At 36.8% G+C, this 18,365-nt stretch overlaps 1 protein-coding gene across 1 annotated transcript in view; it reads right to left on the bottom strand.

Annotated features, from left to right (window-relative positions):
• Nucleotides 1-18,365, bottom strand: part of MEGF10 (multiple EGF like domains 10) — a 339,552-nt gene that overhangs the window by 215,182 nt on the left and 106,005 nt on the right. The window contains exon 3 of the mRNA XM_055302009.1: nucleotides 13,633-13,786. The gene's annotated coding sequence lies outside the window, so the exon portion shown is untranslated. The remainder of the gene's footprint in view (nucleotides 1-13,632; nucleotides 13,787-18,365) is intronic.

Raw genomic sequence — 18,365 nt, forward strand, 5'->3', positions numbered from 1 at the left:
CATCCCAAAGGGGAAGAAAGTAAAACAGTCAAATAATTGCCCAGTTACAATGCAGATGAGTTTCTTAAAAATGTTACAATGCAGATGAGTTTCTTAAAAATGTGGGAGCACAGAGTGAATTCAAGGAAGCACAAAGGGGCAGAGAGAAGCATTAATTCGGCCACAAGGGGCCAGAGACATCTTCTGAGAGGAAGCACATTTTAAGTTTCATCTTCAAGGGAAAGTAGGAGTTAGTTGGTTTAAAAAGATGGGAAAGGAAGTGTTAGGGCACATGAGCTGAGGCATGGAATCATGGGAGAGTATGACATACTTGGCAAATGAAGCAGCTCTGTAATAGCTAGAGCATAGTGACTGTTCAGAAGAGTGGGTAAGAGATGAGCTTAGAAAGATAAACAGACTATATGTCAATCCAAGGAACTGGGACCAAACTCTCTAGCCCTGGAGTCGGCATACTCCAAATAAGTCTGCTGCCTAGTTTTGTAAGCAAAGTGTTATTGGACACAGCTATGCTCATCTGTTCACATACTATGGCTGCTTTCATACTACCATATCAGAGTTAAGTAGTTTTGACAGAGACTGTATATGGCCAACAAAGCCAGATGTGTTTACTATCTAGTCCTTTACATGAAAAGTTTGCTGACCTAGCTCTATACCACTGGGTGATAAATACATCCTCTTTAAAAGAAAGAGTATACATAGACCTGAAGTGCCATTTGGATATCATTAGCATATTGCTATTTAAATTTGTACAAAACTAAAACTATATGTGAGTATCTTATGCCTACAGCTCTTAAGCAAGTATAAAAATCCATACATTAAATTTAAACTAACAAAAATAACAAATACTCAAATTAATGGTATTCATTCAATGTGACGAATGATACCATTGGTATGGAAACAGATTTCCAGTCCTAATATCGGACTCACTGTCCCACTACAGGTTCTTTTAAATTCGGCAACTGATAACCTTTGGGGCTATGATTTTACTTATTTGAACTAGGGTAAAGCCTTTGTTAAAATAACAAAAGATGGTGATTTCATTGAACTTTATATGTCCCCAATGCCTCATATTGGAATACAAAGTCCCTCTGTCTTCTTTTTTTTGTGTGTAGGCTATTGATAATTATAGTAATGCCCATTGGTACAATAAAAACACAAATGCCTGTGCAGGCACTGAAATCAATGGTCAGCACTCACTTCTAAGGCAGCCATTCAAGTGACCCACAATTGCTTACATTTTTAAAATGTCATCTAAATGAAAGCACAGTAAACGTGAAAATATCACAGAGAGCTGCACATCCTAGATGGCATGAAAAGCTATTCACAAAATGAAATCTAACAGGAGATATTTATTGGGGCAGCAAAATTGCTAAAAACAGCTCGTCCAAACTGGGTGAGTACAAGAAGCGGCAATGGACTGCAGAGTCATGAGTGAGGACTGGCTTAGATACCAAGATTCGGGAGCTGGAAGGAAATGGTTCTGGAAGTATCCACATAGAGAAGAAGAAAGTGAGAGGAGGAAAAGTACTAAATAAACAATTGGCCATCAGAGGCAGCTGTATAAATAATTACACATGTACACCCACAAATATACTCAATTCAAGATGATCTGTACTAATGGAGCAGAACTATAACATGTATCATATGAAATACCAGTACAGAAAAATCGCTTGTATGCCTTTGAATGGGTATACAAAGGAGAGAAGAGTTTCTGGAGGATTTACTTTTGTTTGCTAAAACTTGGTTCATTCTCCCAGAAGCCACATTAACTTGAATAAAATGCCAAAATGGTATGGAATGTGGTACTCACTGCTAGAAGCCTACTCAATATCCATTCCCCTTTCTTCTTTACTAACAGAATGTTAATTTTTGTCAGGGTGGCAATGAGCCCAGCTGAAAGCTGCAATTCCCAGCCTCCTTTGCACCTATGAACAGTCATGTAACACAGTTCAGGCCAATTAAATATAAGTGAAAGTCACCAGATGGAATTTGTGGGAAAGCCCTTTAAAAGGCAGATAGATTCAGCTGACTAGATCCTTTGACCTTACCCTTCTTCCTGCCTGTACGCATAATGTTACAGGTGGAACAACCGTATTTAACCTTGACACCCCAAGAACAGGATAAGGATTACTGAGTAGAAACATAGGAGGGGTCCTAGGGGCTTCATGGAGCCCCAATCTCAGCACTAACCTCCAACTTCCAAATGTAAGAGTAACAAAACCTCTAATTTTTTAAATCACTGTTTTCTAGATTCCTGTTCCTTGAGGCCCAGTACAATTACTACAAACCCAAAAATCCTATTAAAAAAAAATTCTCCCTCTGCCTATGTCTCTGCCTCTCTCTCTCTCTCTCTCTCTCTCTCTCTCTCCCATGAATAAATAAATAATTTAATTTTTTTTAAAAAAGGGGACGGCTGGGTGGCTCAGCAGTTAAGCATCTGCCTTCGACTCAGGGTGTGATCCTGGAGTCCCAGGATCAAGTCCCATATTGGGATCCCTGCATGGAGACTGCTTGCTTCTCCTCTGCCTATGTCTCTGTCTCTCTGTCTCTGTCTCTCTGTCTGTCTCTGTGTGTGTCTCTCATGAATAAATAATTTTTATTTTTTTTAATAAATAATTTTTAAAGAATGGTCTCAGGTACAATCTCTCCTAAGATAGCTTTCAAAGTTAATTAAAATGTCCAGGAAAAAATGAAAAGTTGTTTTTCGCCAAGATGCAACAGGAAGCTCCTTTACCCTGTGACTAGGGCCACCCAAAGTAGGGGGGAAAGGAGATGGGCAGTCCAGAAATTAGACCAATTTAAATGGGTTCCCCACAAGCCTGTGTCTACCAAAACTTCAAAGGCTAGCATTCTCCACCATCTTTTTCTTTTTGATTGCCATTTTTCCCTTCATCCTTAACCTAATGGAAAAAAAGAAAAAGAATAATAGATATTAACACAATTACTTACTTTCAGGGGCTTCTGATTGTCCATCCAATCAAGCATATGTTGGATAATTTACTGAGCAATCATTTGTATTACCAGTGATTTCCTCCCCTATTCCAAGCAAGTAGCCATGTTATTGGTGCTGTACTTTAGGGGAGCTTTATGGCAAAAGTATGAAAGCAAACTCCCTACGAACTCTCTTTGCAATTCAAGAGCCTCAGTTCCGGAAGTGGATTATGTTGGAGGAAGGCAGAAGCAGACATAGCAAAGGAGAGAAGAGGGTCTGCCTGTATTAGGAAGGCATGGTGGTTTCCACAAAGAGCGGAGGCATGAATCATACTCCTGGCAGCACCTGAGGGAACAGACAGGGACTCTGAGAAGCATGATGGGTGATAAACAAGACAGTCTGTCCCTTGGGCAACAGGGCTCCGATCTGAATAAAGATCACTGCTGCCCAAAGAGAGCCCAGAAGCAACAACTGCATTGAAGTTTCTGTGATAGCTCTGACAACAGAACTACCATCATGGGCCAAAAATTAGGGGAAAGTTCCCTTGTTTTTCAAGAAACTCCAACTGTCTCCAAGATACTAAGGAAGAGAGAAAGAGTCCCTAAATGACAGACTGAATTTACTTCTAGTGAGGTAGGATGAAGGCTCAGAAGAACATCTTACACAGTTCAGTTTGTGATTCAGGAAGTGATTCCCACCAAAAATACCAATTCCTTCCTCTGAACTCTGAACCTCAACAGCTCTGTCTCCACAACCTGGTGCTCCAGACAATGGTTTTTCTTTTCCTGTATCAATCTTACATTCCACTCACTAGGCTTTGGTTTTGCCCAGCATTTTCTGTCCTTTAACGAAGTATATTTACTCATTCAATAAATGAGCGCCCATTTTTTTTCTATCTTCAAATACTTTTCCTTCACAAAACTCTCCCTGATTCTAAAATTCTAAATCATACTTTTGTCCTTTACATCTCCACATTACTTGTTTGCTATTCTCCTGGGATATTTACCCTGTCCTACTTTGTGCTATAATCTCATATCTGCTCCCCCATGACCAAACATTTTTAAAAATTTATTGAACATCTACTATGCACTCTAAGGACAGAGATATCAGTTTCCCAAGTGTCTGACATAGTACCACATACCAGTAAAAATTTTGTAAGAGCCTACTACCTCCTGGGCCCTGGAACAGAACACAGAGCTTGTCCTTGAAGTCCTTAAAGTCTGTGTGTTATGGTCAAGGTTGAACATAATAAATCCTCAATGAGTATTGTCGATATTAATTCTTAGCATTTTAAAGCTGCATTCACCTAGTTGTATTCAATTTAAGCAGAATGGGGAAGATAATTTTGTTGGGGAGCATTGGGGAGTGAGCTTCTTGAGACCTAAGAATGTGCCATGTAGACTTTGAACCTACTAGAAACAAAGTAGCAAGAAAAATTGTAAAGTATGCTTTAATCATTTCCATTTTGAAATCAGGTAAGTAAGAGCATTTTTATTTTCAAGGCAAATGTACAAATAAAAACATCATTATCCCTCACATGAAATCCTTGAAAAATGCTGAGATAAAGGAACTGCTTACTAAAAGCTACTTTCTCTTTTCAGGGCCTGCTTCCTTAGCCTTTCATGCTTTCCTGCTGTCACTGCTGCTTTGGAATTTGCTGTTGTGTGCAATAAGACTCCATCACAAATATTTGTGGAGAAATCAAGAAATTTCTCTGGTGATTTTGGCACAGACCACAGTCAAGATTCAATCTCTGATCTCTCTTCCCACGCTCCCCATCCGGTGTTCAGGCTCTCTTTCTTCTTCCCAGTTACCCATTCTCCTGACTCTACTAGCTGTTGGGTGGCAATCTTCGTGTTTTCCATTTCTCAAATATGTCACAAATCTTATATACTAAGGGCTAGTGAAGGAGGGAATTTTGACCTAAGAAACAAGAAGCCTGGGTTTATTTGGTCATTTATTCATTCAACAAATGTTTTTAAGAATTTTCTACATTTCAGGCACTGGGTTAAGCCTCATAAAACAGGGATGAATAAGACAGGAAAATCCTTACATTCTAATGGAGAAAAAGGATAAACAAATTCACAGATATCCAGAAAAATGACAGATACTGTAAAATACTGTGAAAAAAAGACACGGGGAAGTGTGACAGATAGTATCTGTTGGGAGGTACTTGCACAATGACTCTCAGGGAAGTCTTTTCTAATATGTAAGCAGACCTGACTGAGGGAAAGTACTGGCCAAATTCCAAGGAAGAGCCTTTCAGGCATCTCACTCTGAGATGAGAAAGACTTTCCTATGTCCAAAGCAAGGAAAGGAGGCTAGTGTAGCTAGAGACAGCCTGCAGGATGGAGAGCAACCCTATGGGAGACCAGTAGAAAAGAAGGCTGAGCTCATAGAGGGCCAAGAAGCTGCAGTGAGGAGATTATATTTTAAAAAGTATAGGAAGTGTTTGATGTGCTGTAAGCAGAGGAGTGACAGATTCTTTTTTCTTTTAAGATCACCATGGCCAGTGGGTGGAATGTTGAATTAAAAATAATGATGAGGAGGCTACTATATAAATTCAGGAGAGAGAAGAGGAAGGACTGGATACTTTAGAGTTGGATGCTATATGTGAGAGGAGAGAGAGTTGCCAAGATGGCACACAGGTTTTTGGCTAGAAGGCTTGAATGGTGGTTCCCCGTAATGAGATGGGAAAGCACTCGGAGCCGACCTTGCCTGACCTTGGGCAATGTAGTCTTTAACTCAGAAATGCAGATATTGAAAGGGATAGCATAGACATCCTCAGATACTTCCTCGGCACTACAATATCATAGTTCATTTGGGTTATTAGGACATGATATATTTTCTTGCTTCCAATTAGGAAAATAACATACACTTTGGAGCAACAGAGGATGGGAGCTCTATTAAGCTGCCAGAATGCCCCACAAAGCCATGTGACTTTGGGAAAGAGCTTCTCTGTGCCTTGGTCTCCTCATCTGCATAAATGGGATTATAAAACTGCTTCCAGGGTGCCTGGATGGCTCAGTTGGTTAAGCATCTGTCTTTGGCTCAGGTTGTGATCCTAAGGTCCTGGGATCAAGCTCCATGTCAGGCTCCCTGTGGGGAATCTGCTTCTTCCTCTCCCTCTGCCTCTCTCCCTGGCTTGTGCTGTCTTTCATAAATAAATAAATAAATAAATAAATAAATAAATAAATAAATAAATATCTTTTAAAAACCTGACTTGCTTCACTGGGCTACTGTCAAGGACAAGTAATATTACTATGTAAGACAGCTAAAATATACTAGTGCTCAGATAATCACACATTCTCCTTCCCTGACAGACTCAACACTTGTTCTTTCTCTTCTTTCAATCACTTCGCTTTGTGAATCTCTTGACTCGGGGATTTGCTTTCTCCTAAGGGTGAAGCAACTCCAACACTGGGAATTCTCAGAGCAGAATTTCATGTGGGTCCCTTCCTGTGATAGCCACTCAGCCCTGCATGTCTCTGACTTCTCACCTGTAAGGTGAGCATGGCTGGAGGAGAGCAACACAGGCAGCTCCAAGTCTGTGGACTCCAGGTTATCAGCCCTAGAGTTTGGAGCTCAACTTTGAGTTATTCATCTTTTCCTGCCCTCTAGCTCACCCTCCCCCTGGTGAAGAACTGCGTCTGAGAAGAAGGTGTGATGGAATCCTTCCAGTTGCTGGTGAGGGAGTGCTCATGCCCTGACATGCCACCCATACTCCAATGTTTTGCTGCTGCTGGCCATATTACCTGGCACTCAGGGCATGAGATGGGCATGCTACAGGAAGGGAAATGATGGTCTTCTGTGCTGCCCACAACACATTTTTAGTTCACAAAAACAAAAAAATTAACCACCATAAAAATTCACTAATGAATAAGCCCCATCTTTTGTTAAGTATTCCTTTCTTTTCTTTTCTTTTTTTTTCATTTCTCTCATTTGTCCATTCTTCCCTTTCAGAGGAAAAAGCCAAAATAATAGAATTCCCCAAATGTCATGTTTTTCAAGGGTTTCTTGCTCTTCAGACAGAAAGCCGGGTTCTTGCCGTCATTTCTGCTGTGGCAGCTGGAGGGCAGTGCAATTCTCTGTCTCCCCTCCTGAAGCCTTGTATTGTCTCTCATTTCCTCCCATCCCCCTCCAGGCTAAGTGCAGAGGGGAAGAGACACAATGGAGGGAAACATGCACACTTGGCCCAGGAGCAGCGGGGGGTGGGGGGTGGTGGGGGGTGTGGGGGGATATGACTTGAAAAGAAACAAGCAACATCAAGTTCACAGATCACACATCCTGGTCTTCTTGCTTCCTCCTCACTCACACAGCATTAGCTGCTTTCACACCCATCTAACACATGCTTCCCCTTGCCTCAGCCTGTTCCACATCTTCTCTCTACACCCAATTCTTCAAATTCTTCACATGTGAGCTCAGCTGGGCCTCACCCCTGCATGCATACACACAAACTCACTCAGCACCTCCCTGTCTGTCTTCCTCTCCTGCTCAGGGCTAGTCCCCAGATCTTGTGACCCCAGACTGGGAGAGGCCACTACTCTGACAACGTGTTGGTGTGTGACAATAAGACAGACCATGAGGCAGAGGCTGATTGCAGAGAAGCTGGCTGCTGAAAAGCTGCCCAGCCCCACAGGCAGGGAGGGCATAATTGGTAGATGACCCGAGTAACTACTGCCAGACACTGGCAGAGCCCAATGCATGAGTACCCACGGTGCCATCACAGGTCACAGAAGAAACAGGAGCTGCTGGTTTCTGTGGGCAGGGCCAGGCATGGAACTAGAGCAGAGGAGAGGGAAGCTACAGGAACAGAGTCTTACATTTGCAGTGAGCTTTGTGCTTTCCAAAACTGAGGCAACTTTGTGTACCTCTTATTTCACTTAGGCAGGCATATGTTAGGATGTCCTTGTTAGAGGTGAGAAACTAAGATGGTGTGAAGGGTATGCCCCCTGTTCTCATTAGACAGATGTTCATGACAGAGGTGGGGTAGATTCTACTGCTGGGGTGAGAGCTTTACCCAAAACATCACTAATCTGCATAAAATTTCATATCATGTAGGATAGCATCTCTGACAGGGCTTTAGGAAGTAAATGTTGCCACCTCAAATACATTAGGCCCCTGCTATGTTTCTTTAATATGTCCAGGTACTCCAGGGAAGGACAAGAAAAGAGATCACAGCTAAAGCCAAGCAGAGAAATAGGTGATGTGATCAACATGAGGGCCTCACCACCTTTCTCCCCTACAGAACGTGCTGGGCACTAACCTCTCATAAGAAATTTCAAAGCTGGGATGGCTTCCTTCTCTTCTAATTCCTCCTCATTGAGTACAGAATCCTTACTGACAGAGTATTATAACTGCATGAGCCCATGGTGAGGAGACTACAGACCATGCACTAGAAAAATCTGTTTGCCGGAAGATTCTTTCTTTGCAACTCAAATACAGAACATTTTTAATACTGTTCCCCTTCTTTCCTCTCTACAATTTCAAGGAAGAGAAAGAAAAGACCAAAAATCACAGATACTTTAGTGGTAATCTATGGTTTGGAATGAAAAATAGGTGCTTTGATTTTGTTTTTAATTTGATTCTCCTTTTCTAAAGCTTCCTCCACCTGCACCCCTCAAAATCAGTGGGAATCAAGGTGAGGCATTGCAGACTCTGTATGTTTATATTCACTCTAGTAGATTTTAATACAATGTTTTGACTCTCTTTTAAATTTCCTCATGACCTAGATCAAGCTGTCCTTTTTCAGGTTTCACATTAGTAAAAACTGAATTGTAGCTTCCATCTATATCATAAACATGTTACGTGGGCTGGTGAAGTAACCTACTACAAGGCCATATTTATAGCATGGCTAAAACTAAACTATACTTCTCTAAAGATGCCAATACCAAAATGTCTTTGGGGTACTTCTTGAAACTGTGAGTATGTTCATTTTTCTTTTAATTATGATTTTATTTTATTTTACTTAAAAATAAATAAGTAAATGACTCTAATCTCGAGAGAGCCAAAGTACATGCTAACAGTAATGTGAGTTGTGAAGCCTGCTCACTGGTACAGATATTTCTTCTTTTACCTGAAATGTTTCATCTAAGAAGACATCCAAGTAATTTGACTCTTTGCTGACCTCTCAGATGGGTCACAGATTCTTATGAATCGGTCTCTTGAAGATTGGCACTTCAAGATGACACACCACGCATATGTATTTAATTCCACTCCCTCACAAAATCACATGGCATGTATGATAAGAAATACAGCTAGAATGAAGTCATAACACCATTGTGAATAGGGGGAAGAATATCAGTGAGAAATATATTTTGATAAATCTTGGCAAACACAAAAGAAGAAGGGACTGTATTACTGGATAAACCAGATTAAAGGAAGCTGAAACCCAGAACACAACAAAAGACTACCACAGAGGTGGAAGCCATTCTTTATGACAGAGTCCTAGGACCCTCCAAATGTGTAGATGACAAGAAACAAGAACAGAAATTGGATGACAAGCAATAATCGGTGTCATAAATTAAAGGACTATTTATTAAACATCAGGTCTAAGTAGCATCTCCCATCCCATTCCAAACCCCTTGCATCAAAGCAATTAGATACTGTGGAATTTGAGCTGCAGAACTGCTGGTTACCCACTCTAGACTCATATGCCCTCAAGGAAGACCTTTCTGTCAGCATGTCACACCCACAAAGCTTACAGTTAGATCCCTGTAAATTTGAATCCCTGGCTCTGTTGGTTAGTAGAGATGCTTGTAAGAGAAGGAGAACCACACTGGAGCAGGGGAAAGCAATCACAGTAATCTATAGGACTGAGTCGTATTAACACTCATAGAAATCCAAAGTTAAAATGAAAGATTTGAGAAGGGACCCAAGGGAAATTTTTGGATTGATGAAACTACTCTCTATTTTGATTATGATGATAATAACACGACTATATATACTTATCAAAACTCATCAAACTAAATATCTGTAAAGGGTGAATTTTTGCTGAATGTAAATTATGTCGCTAAAATTCTAAGCTTAAAAAGGAAGCACACCCCCATGAAAGGAAAGAAGGCTAAAGTTGTTGATATCTGACTTGGTCTGAAGCTGTCCTGAACAGTTTATCCACTTGTCTAGCAGCACAGAGTTGTGACAAATGGAAGGACTGGCTCCATCTTAGCCAAGGCATTAAGTTAGTCTGATTAATTCAGAAACAGAAGGGAAAGTCTTATGTAAACCAAGCACATACAAGTACCAGACAGCCCAACACCATGATACGGCTATTTGGGATGTCTTATTTAATTTTATTTAATTCACAACACATAGGATAGGACTGTTTGGGGATGTCTTACATCAGCTTAGAACATCTAGACAGATGCTCAATAAATGGGAACCAAAGGTTATGTAATAAAAATAAAACAAAAGAGGTTTCTTATTTAAAAAGGAAGAAACAAAAATAAGAAAGAATTACTATAAATTTAAAATATACTTGCTAAGAACTTTTACATGTAATAGAAAGTTTGAAAAATACAACCAATAAAATCTTCTAAAATGTTCAAAAAAAGAAAGAAATCAAAGATTTGGAGGGAAAAGTTAACATCATAGAGAATCAATATAAAAAGTCCTACAACCCAGCTAACAAATCTGAAGGACAGAACTAAGAAAACGCATGGTGCAAAATAATCAAAGAAAGAATAGTTGATAAGTAAAACAAGTTGATAAGTAAAAACAATAAAATGTGGATTATAGATACAATACATTATGTGGCCATAAAAGGAATGAGATACTGATATATGCTACAATATAGATGAATCTTGAAAACATTCCACCAAGTGAAGAAACCAGACACAAAAGGCCATATATTATATGATCCCATTTATATGAAATACCCAGAATACACAAAGTCACAGAAAGAAAGTAGTTTGGTAGCTGTCATGGGTTGGGAGAAGGGTGAATGGGGAATAATGGGTAATGAGTAAGAGGTTTCTTTCAGGATTATACAAATATTCTAAAACTAGATAGTGTTTATGGTTACACAGTTTTGTGAATACACAAAAAAAATACTTATATGTGCTTTAAAACAGTAAATTCTAGGCACATGAATTAGATGGAATTATAAAAAGAAGAAATAGTAAAAAAAAAAAAAATCCCAGAATTCAAGAAAACAAAACAGTAAGATTGAAGATTGAATATTAATTAGATTAAATATATAGATGCTTCATCCCAAAATCAGCCTTACAGAATTGAACATCAAACGAAAAGGAAAGCTAAAAAAAAAATTAAAACATTTAAAAAAATTTAAAAAACAAGAAAAAGTTATTTATAATAAAACTGAAATAAAATTGTCTAATTTATCATCTGCAATACTGCTAGAAGACAATAGAACAGGGATGTCTGGGTGGCTCAGCAGTTGAGCATCTGCCTTCAGCTCAGGGCATGATCCTGGATTTTCAGGATTTAGTCCCACATCAGGCTCCCTGGGATAAGCGTGCTCCTCCCTCTGCCTATGTCTCTGCTTTCTCTCTGTCTCTCATGAATAAATAAATGAAAATCTTAAAAAAAAAAAAAAAGAAGACAATAGAACAATGACTTTTCATAGTTCTGCAGGAATATGTTGACAAAATCAGAATAGGAAGTCAGACACCTACGAGAATATCTTCTAAAAAAGTACTGTCCATTGAGCAAATAGCATGATTAATTAGTTGAGATCTAAGAATTTAATGTAATTATCATAACTCAGTAATGGTCTCTGAACTTGGGAGAAAAATGAATGAACATAGTGAGAACATAAACACAGAGATAGAAAATATAAAAAAGAAAGTTGGAAAATATAACAAATGAAATGAAAAAAAAAACACTAGAAGGAATCAACAACAGATTAAATGATGGAGAAGAATGGGTCAGTAATCTGAAAACAAGATCCTAGAAATAATCAAATCAGAAAAGCAAAAAAGAAAGAATTTTAAAAAGCAAGGACAGCATAGGGGACCTCTAGAACATCAGCCATACTAACATTCACATTATTGTGATCCCAGAAGGAGAAGAGATAGAAAGGAACAACAACAACAACAACAACAACAAAAAACCCTACATGAAGAAGTAGTGGCTAGAAACTTCCCTAACCTGGTGAAGGAAACAGACATCCATATCTTAGAAGCAAAGAGTCCAAGTAAGATAAACCCAAACATACCCATACCAAGACACATTATTATAAAGAGTCAGCAGTTAAGGATAGAGAACCTTAAAAGCAGCAAAAGAAAAATAGTTATGTAAAAGAGACTCCCCCCCCCCATAAGAATATCAACTGCTTTTTCAGCAGAAACTGCAGACCAGAAGAGAGTGGCACAATATATTCAAAGTGATGAAAGGAAGAAACTTATAAGCAAGAATACTCTACTCAGCAATATTATCACTCAGAATTGAAGGAGAAATAAACAGTATTCTAGGCAAGCAAAAGCTTAAGGAGTTCATTAGCATGTGGCTAAGGCATCAGCATAATTAGAAATAAAATTATGAAAAAAAATCTCAATGTAAATCTACATATTATTATTAAATGTATTGGATCAACCACCTATAGCCAGCATGCAAGCTAAAAAACAAAGTAGTAAAATGATCTAGACCTACAATTATTAGTCAAGGGATACTCAAGCTAATCAGAAGTAAAATATGATCTTTAAAACATAAAATGTGGACAGGACAGTAGATAATGCTTTTAGAACATGCTTGAACCTAAATGACCATCAATTTATGACAGACTGCTGTATACATTGGAAGTTATATATGAACCTCAGGGTAACCTCGAACCCAGTATCTAAAGCAATACACATACATGAAAGAGAAAGGAATATAAATAACTCTTTAAAAAGTCATAAAATCACAAGGCAAGAGAGCAAGAGAAGAACAGAACATAGAAGAACTACAAAAACAACCAGAAAAGAACAAAATGACCATAAGTACATACCTATCAATGATTCCTTTAAGAGTAAAAAGACTATATGCTCTAATCAAAAGATACAGAATAGCAGAATGAATAAAAAACAAAACAGAACAGAACAGAAACATTTATTTGGTACCTACAAGAGACTCATTGCAGAATTAAAGGCAGGGACACACAGAAAGTGAAAAGATGGAAAAAAGGTATTCCATGCAAATGGAAACAAAAAGAGAGCTGGAGTAGCAATACTGATACAAGACTTTAAAAACAGACTTTAAAACAAAGAGTTTAATGAGACAAAAAAAGGACATTACATAAAGGACTTAATCCAACAAGAGGATATAACACATATAAATATCTATGCACTCAACATAGAGGCAACTAAATACATCACACAGTTATTAACACACATAGAGGAAGAAATTGACAATAAAGTAGTAATAGTAGGAGACTCTGACACCCCACTTACATTAATGGGTAGATCATGAAGACAAAAAAATCAATAAAGAAACATTAGACCTAAACAACACATTAGAACAGGTGGACTTAACAGATACATACAAAGCATTTCAACACCAAACAGCAGAATATACATTCTTTTCAAGTGCACATGGAGCATCCTCCAACATATATCATGTTAGGCCAGAAAACAACACTCAATAATTATATGAAGACTGAAATCATATCAAGCATCTTTTCCAAATACAATGGTATGAAGTTAGAAATCAGTTCAAGAGAAAATGAAAAAATACAAACAAATGGAGGCTAGCCAACATACCATTAAAAATCCAAAGGGCCAGGGCATCTGCATGGTTAAGTTGGTTAAACATCTGACTCTTGATTTTGGCTCAGGTCATGATTTCAGAGTCATGGAGTGTGGAACCTGCTTAAGGTTCTCTCTCTTGCCTTCACCCACATCCCACTCACTCTCTCTGTCAAAAAAAAAAAAAAATTAAAAACCAAAGAGGAAATTTAGAAAATACCTAAGACAAATGAAAATGGAAACATGACAGGACAAAGTCTATTGGACATAGCAAAAGCAGTTCTAAGAGGGAAGTTTATAGCAATACAGTCTAACCAAAACAAACAAAAAAAAATCAAAGAAATGATCTAACCTTACACCTAAAGAAGCTAGAAAAAAGAACAAACAAACCCCGAAGTTAAAACAAGAAAGGAAATAAAACAGACTAGAGTGGAAATAAATGAAAGAAAGACCCCAAAGATGGAAAAGATCAATGAAAGTGAGAGCTGGTTATTCAAAAAGACACATAAAATTGACAAATCTATAGCCAGACTCATCAAAAAAAAAAAAAAAAGAGAGAGAGAGAGAGAGAGAGAGAATCCAAATAAATAAAATCAGAAACAAAAGAGAAGGTATAACCAACACTACAGGAATATAAAGATCTTAACAGACTACTATAATTATAAGGCAAGAAATAGAACAACCTAAAAGAAATAGATAACTTCTTAGAAATATACAATCTTCCAAGACTAATCAAAAAGAATTAGAACATCTAAACAGACTGACAACACAATTAAATCAGTTTTACACAGACAAAAGTCCAAAACCAGGCATCTTCACCAGTGAAATTCTACCAAACATTTAAGGAAAAACTAATACCTCTCCTTTCAAACTATTCCAAAAAACAGAAGAAGAAATACTTCCAAACTCATTCAATAGGCCAGCATTACTCTGATACCAAAACCAAAGACTACACACACACACATTACAGGCCAATATCCCTAATAAACACACGTGCAAACATCCTCAACAAAATATTAGCAAACCAAATGCAACAATACATTAAAGGGACCATATACCATGATCCAGTAGGATTTATTTCAGGGATATAAGAAAAGTTACACCATCTGTAAATCAATGTGATGCAACACATTAACAAAAAGAAGGTAAAAATCATATATCTCAGTAGATGCAGAAAAAGCATGTGACAAGATTCAACATCCATTTATAATAAAAGCTTTCAACAAAGTCAGCCTAGAAGGGACACAGCTTGATATAATAAAGGCCATATATGATAAACCTAAGGCTAACATCATATTCAATGATGAGAAGCTAAAAGCTATCCCTCTCAGATCAGGAACAAGGAAAAGATGTCCATTCTCATCACTTTTATTCAACATACTATTAGAAGTCTTAGCCACAGCAATCAGAAAAGAAAAAGAAATAAAAGGCATCCAAATTGGAGAAAAAGAAGTAAAAATAAAACTATTTGCAGACAACATGGCATTATATATAGAAAATCCTAGGGCAGCTGGGTGGCTCAGCAGTTTAGTGCCACCTTCAGCCCAAGGCATGATCCTTGGAGACCCAGGATCGAGTCCCACCTCGGGCTCTCTGCATGGAGCCTACTTCTCCCTCTGCCTGTGTCTCTGCCTCTCTGTGTGTGTGTGTGTGTGTCTTTCATGAGTAAATAAATAAAATCTTTAAAAATAAATAAATAAATAAATAAGAAAATTCTAAAGACTCCTAAAAAACCTATTAGAATTAAAAAATGAATTCAGTAAAGTTGTAGGATACAAAGTTAATAAGCAGAAATCTGTCACATTTCTATACACTAAACTATCAGAAATAGAAATTAAGAAAGTAATTCTACTTACAAATGCATTAAAAGAATAAAATGCCTATGGATAAATTTAGCCAAGGAGGTAAAATATTTGCACTCTGAAAACTGTAAAACAGTGATGAAAGAAATTGAAGATAACACAAATAAATGGAAAGATATCCTATGCTCATGGATTGAAAGAATTAACATTGTTAAAATGTCCATACTACCCCAAGCAATCTACAGATTCAGTGAAATCTATATCACAATACCAATGGAATTTTTCATAGAACTATAGTAAATAATACTAAAACTTGCATGAAACCAGAAAAGAGCCCAAATAGCAAAAGTGATCTTGAGGGAAAAATAAAACAAAACAAAAACCCAAAGCTGGAGATATCAAGCTCCTTTATTTCAAACTACACTACAAAGCCACACTAATCAAATCAGTACTGACACAAAAACAGACACATAGCTCAACAGAACACAATAGAAAGCCCAGGAAAAATCTCACGCTTATATGATCAATTAATTCATGACAAAGGCAAAGATATACAATGGGAAAAGACTATCTCTTCAGTAAATGGTGCTGAGAAAACTGGACTACCACATGCAATGAAACTGGACAACTTTCTTACACCATACAAAATTAAACTCAAAATGGATTAAAGACTTAAATATAAGACTGGAAATCATAAAATGCCTAGAAGAAAATACAGGTAATATACTCTTAGACATATATCTTAGCAATATTTTTTTTAATCTGTTTCCTCAGGCAAGGGCAGTAAAAGTAAATATAAACAAATGGGACTACATCAAACTAAAATGCTTTCTCACAACAAAATGAAAAGGTGATGCGAGTAGGTATTTGCAAACAATATAATCGATGATTTTACGGACAAAGAGTTAATATCCAAAATATATAAAGAACACACAATAGCAAAAAATAGCAAAACAAAACTAATCCAATTAAAAATGGACAGAGGACGTGCATAGACATTTCTCCAAAGAAGACTTAGAGACTGCCAAAAGACAAATGAAAAATTCTCATCAAGGAAACGCAAATGAAAAACACCATGAGATATCATCTCATACCTGTCAGAATGGCTAGTATCAAAAAGACAAGAAATAACAAATGTCAGTAAGGATATGGAGAAAAGGGATCCATCATGAACTATTACTGGTAATGCAAAATGGCACAATCTCTCTAATCTTCCACTATGGAGTTTCCTCAAAAAAGTAAAAATAGAATTACCACATTACCCAGCAATTCCAACTTTGGGTATTTATCCTAAAACACTAATTCAAAAAAATACATATGCATCCCTATATTTACTGCAGCATTATATATATATTTATATTATAAATACATATAAATAATATGTATAAATATAATATATAATTTATAATATATAAATATAATATCTATATTATATATTTATATAATATATTATAGTATATATTATAATTATATATTAATATATTATTTATATTATAGAATATTTATATATATTTATATGTTTATATCATACTATATTTTATCTATTTATATAATATCTATATTCTATTTTATATATTAATATACTATATATTATAATATAGATATATATATAATATAAAATATATTATTCAGCCATAAAAAAGAATGGGATCTTGCCATTCACAACAACATAGGTGGACCTAGAGGGTATTGCACTAAGTGAAATAAGTCACACAAAGAAAGATAAATACCACATAATTTCACTTATATGTAGAATCTAAAAAACAAAACAGAAATGGACTCATAGATATGGAGAACAATCTGGTTCTTATAAGAGGAAAGGGGTGATAGGATGGGAGAAAGATGGAAAGGGGATTAAACGGACAAATATCTAGTTATAAAACAAGACAAGAGGATGCAATATACAGCATAGGGGATACAGTTAATAATATTCTAACAGCACTGTATGGTGACAGATGATAGCTAGATTTATAATGATGATCATTTCATAATGTATACAAATGTTGAATCTCTATATTGTATACCTGAAACTAAAAAAAAAAAAAAAAAAGTCTCAGTCAGATAATGTAAACATTTGCATTTCTTGTCTCCTCAAGAAAAAGTAAAGCAATTAGCAACTTAGGATAAAAGAAAAACAAAAACAGTTGTTCTAGAAACCAATGTACAAATTTGAACTAAAGTACAGCATGATTTTGAAGAATTTTGAGTGTGAAGCAAGAGAATACAGTGCCTACAACACTCTCTCTTGAATAGTTTAGTGACATAGAATTGCATTCCCTTTTCTAGGTATTAAACCACTTCTCTTTATTTTGTACTTAATAATACTTACATAGTAAAAATATGAAAAGTGATATTTATTGATTTAAAGCTACAAATGTAAACAACAGAGAAAATGTAATAAATGTAGGAGGGAATAGAAGTTGGAGATAAATTCCCCATCTTTCAGGGTGGGGAGGCAATAGATATTGTCTAAATAGTATATACAGTATAGAAAAATAGGCAAATTACTTTAAATTATAGTCATAACCATCAAAAACTAAAAACAGCAGTAATTAAAAGTGGAGTGGTTTCCTCTGAGGAGGGCACTGGGAGCTGGGATAATAGATGTTCACTTGTTATTTAATGCCTTTATATATATTGTTCAACGTTTTCTTCTACTACATACAAGTATGACTTCTATAAATGAAAAAAAAAATAGAGAAAGAACACTTCCCAAGCCTGTCAACTTAATGTAATTGTTAGCAATACACAGAAAACATGACTAACGGTGGCTTATATCATGACATTTGTTATTTGTTTATAAAGAGATCCAGAGGTAGGCAGGATAGTTTGGTGGCTTGATGACATCAGGGAGAACCCAGGCTCACTCCATGTTTCTGTTCGGCCACCCACAGAACTGGTGATGGTCTCCACTCATAATCCCAACATGAGTTTTCTCACAACCAC

Source organism: Nyctereutes procyonoides, unplaced genomic scaffold (assembly GCF_905146905.1).
Source record: "Nyctereutes procyonoides isolate TBG_1078 unplaced genomic scaffold, NYPRO_anot_genome, whole genome shotgun sequence".
Classification (NCBI taxonomy): Eukaryota; Metazoa; Chordata; class Mammalia; order Carnivora; family Canidae; genus Nyctereutes; species Nyctereutes procyonoides.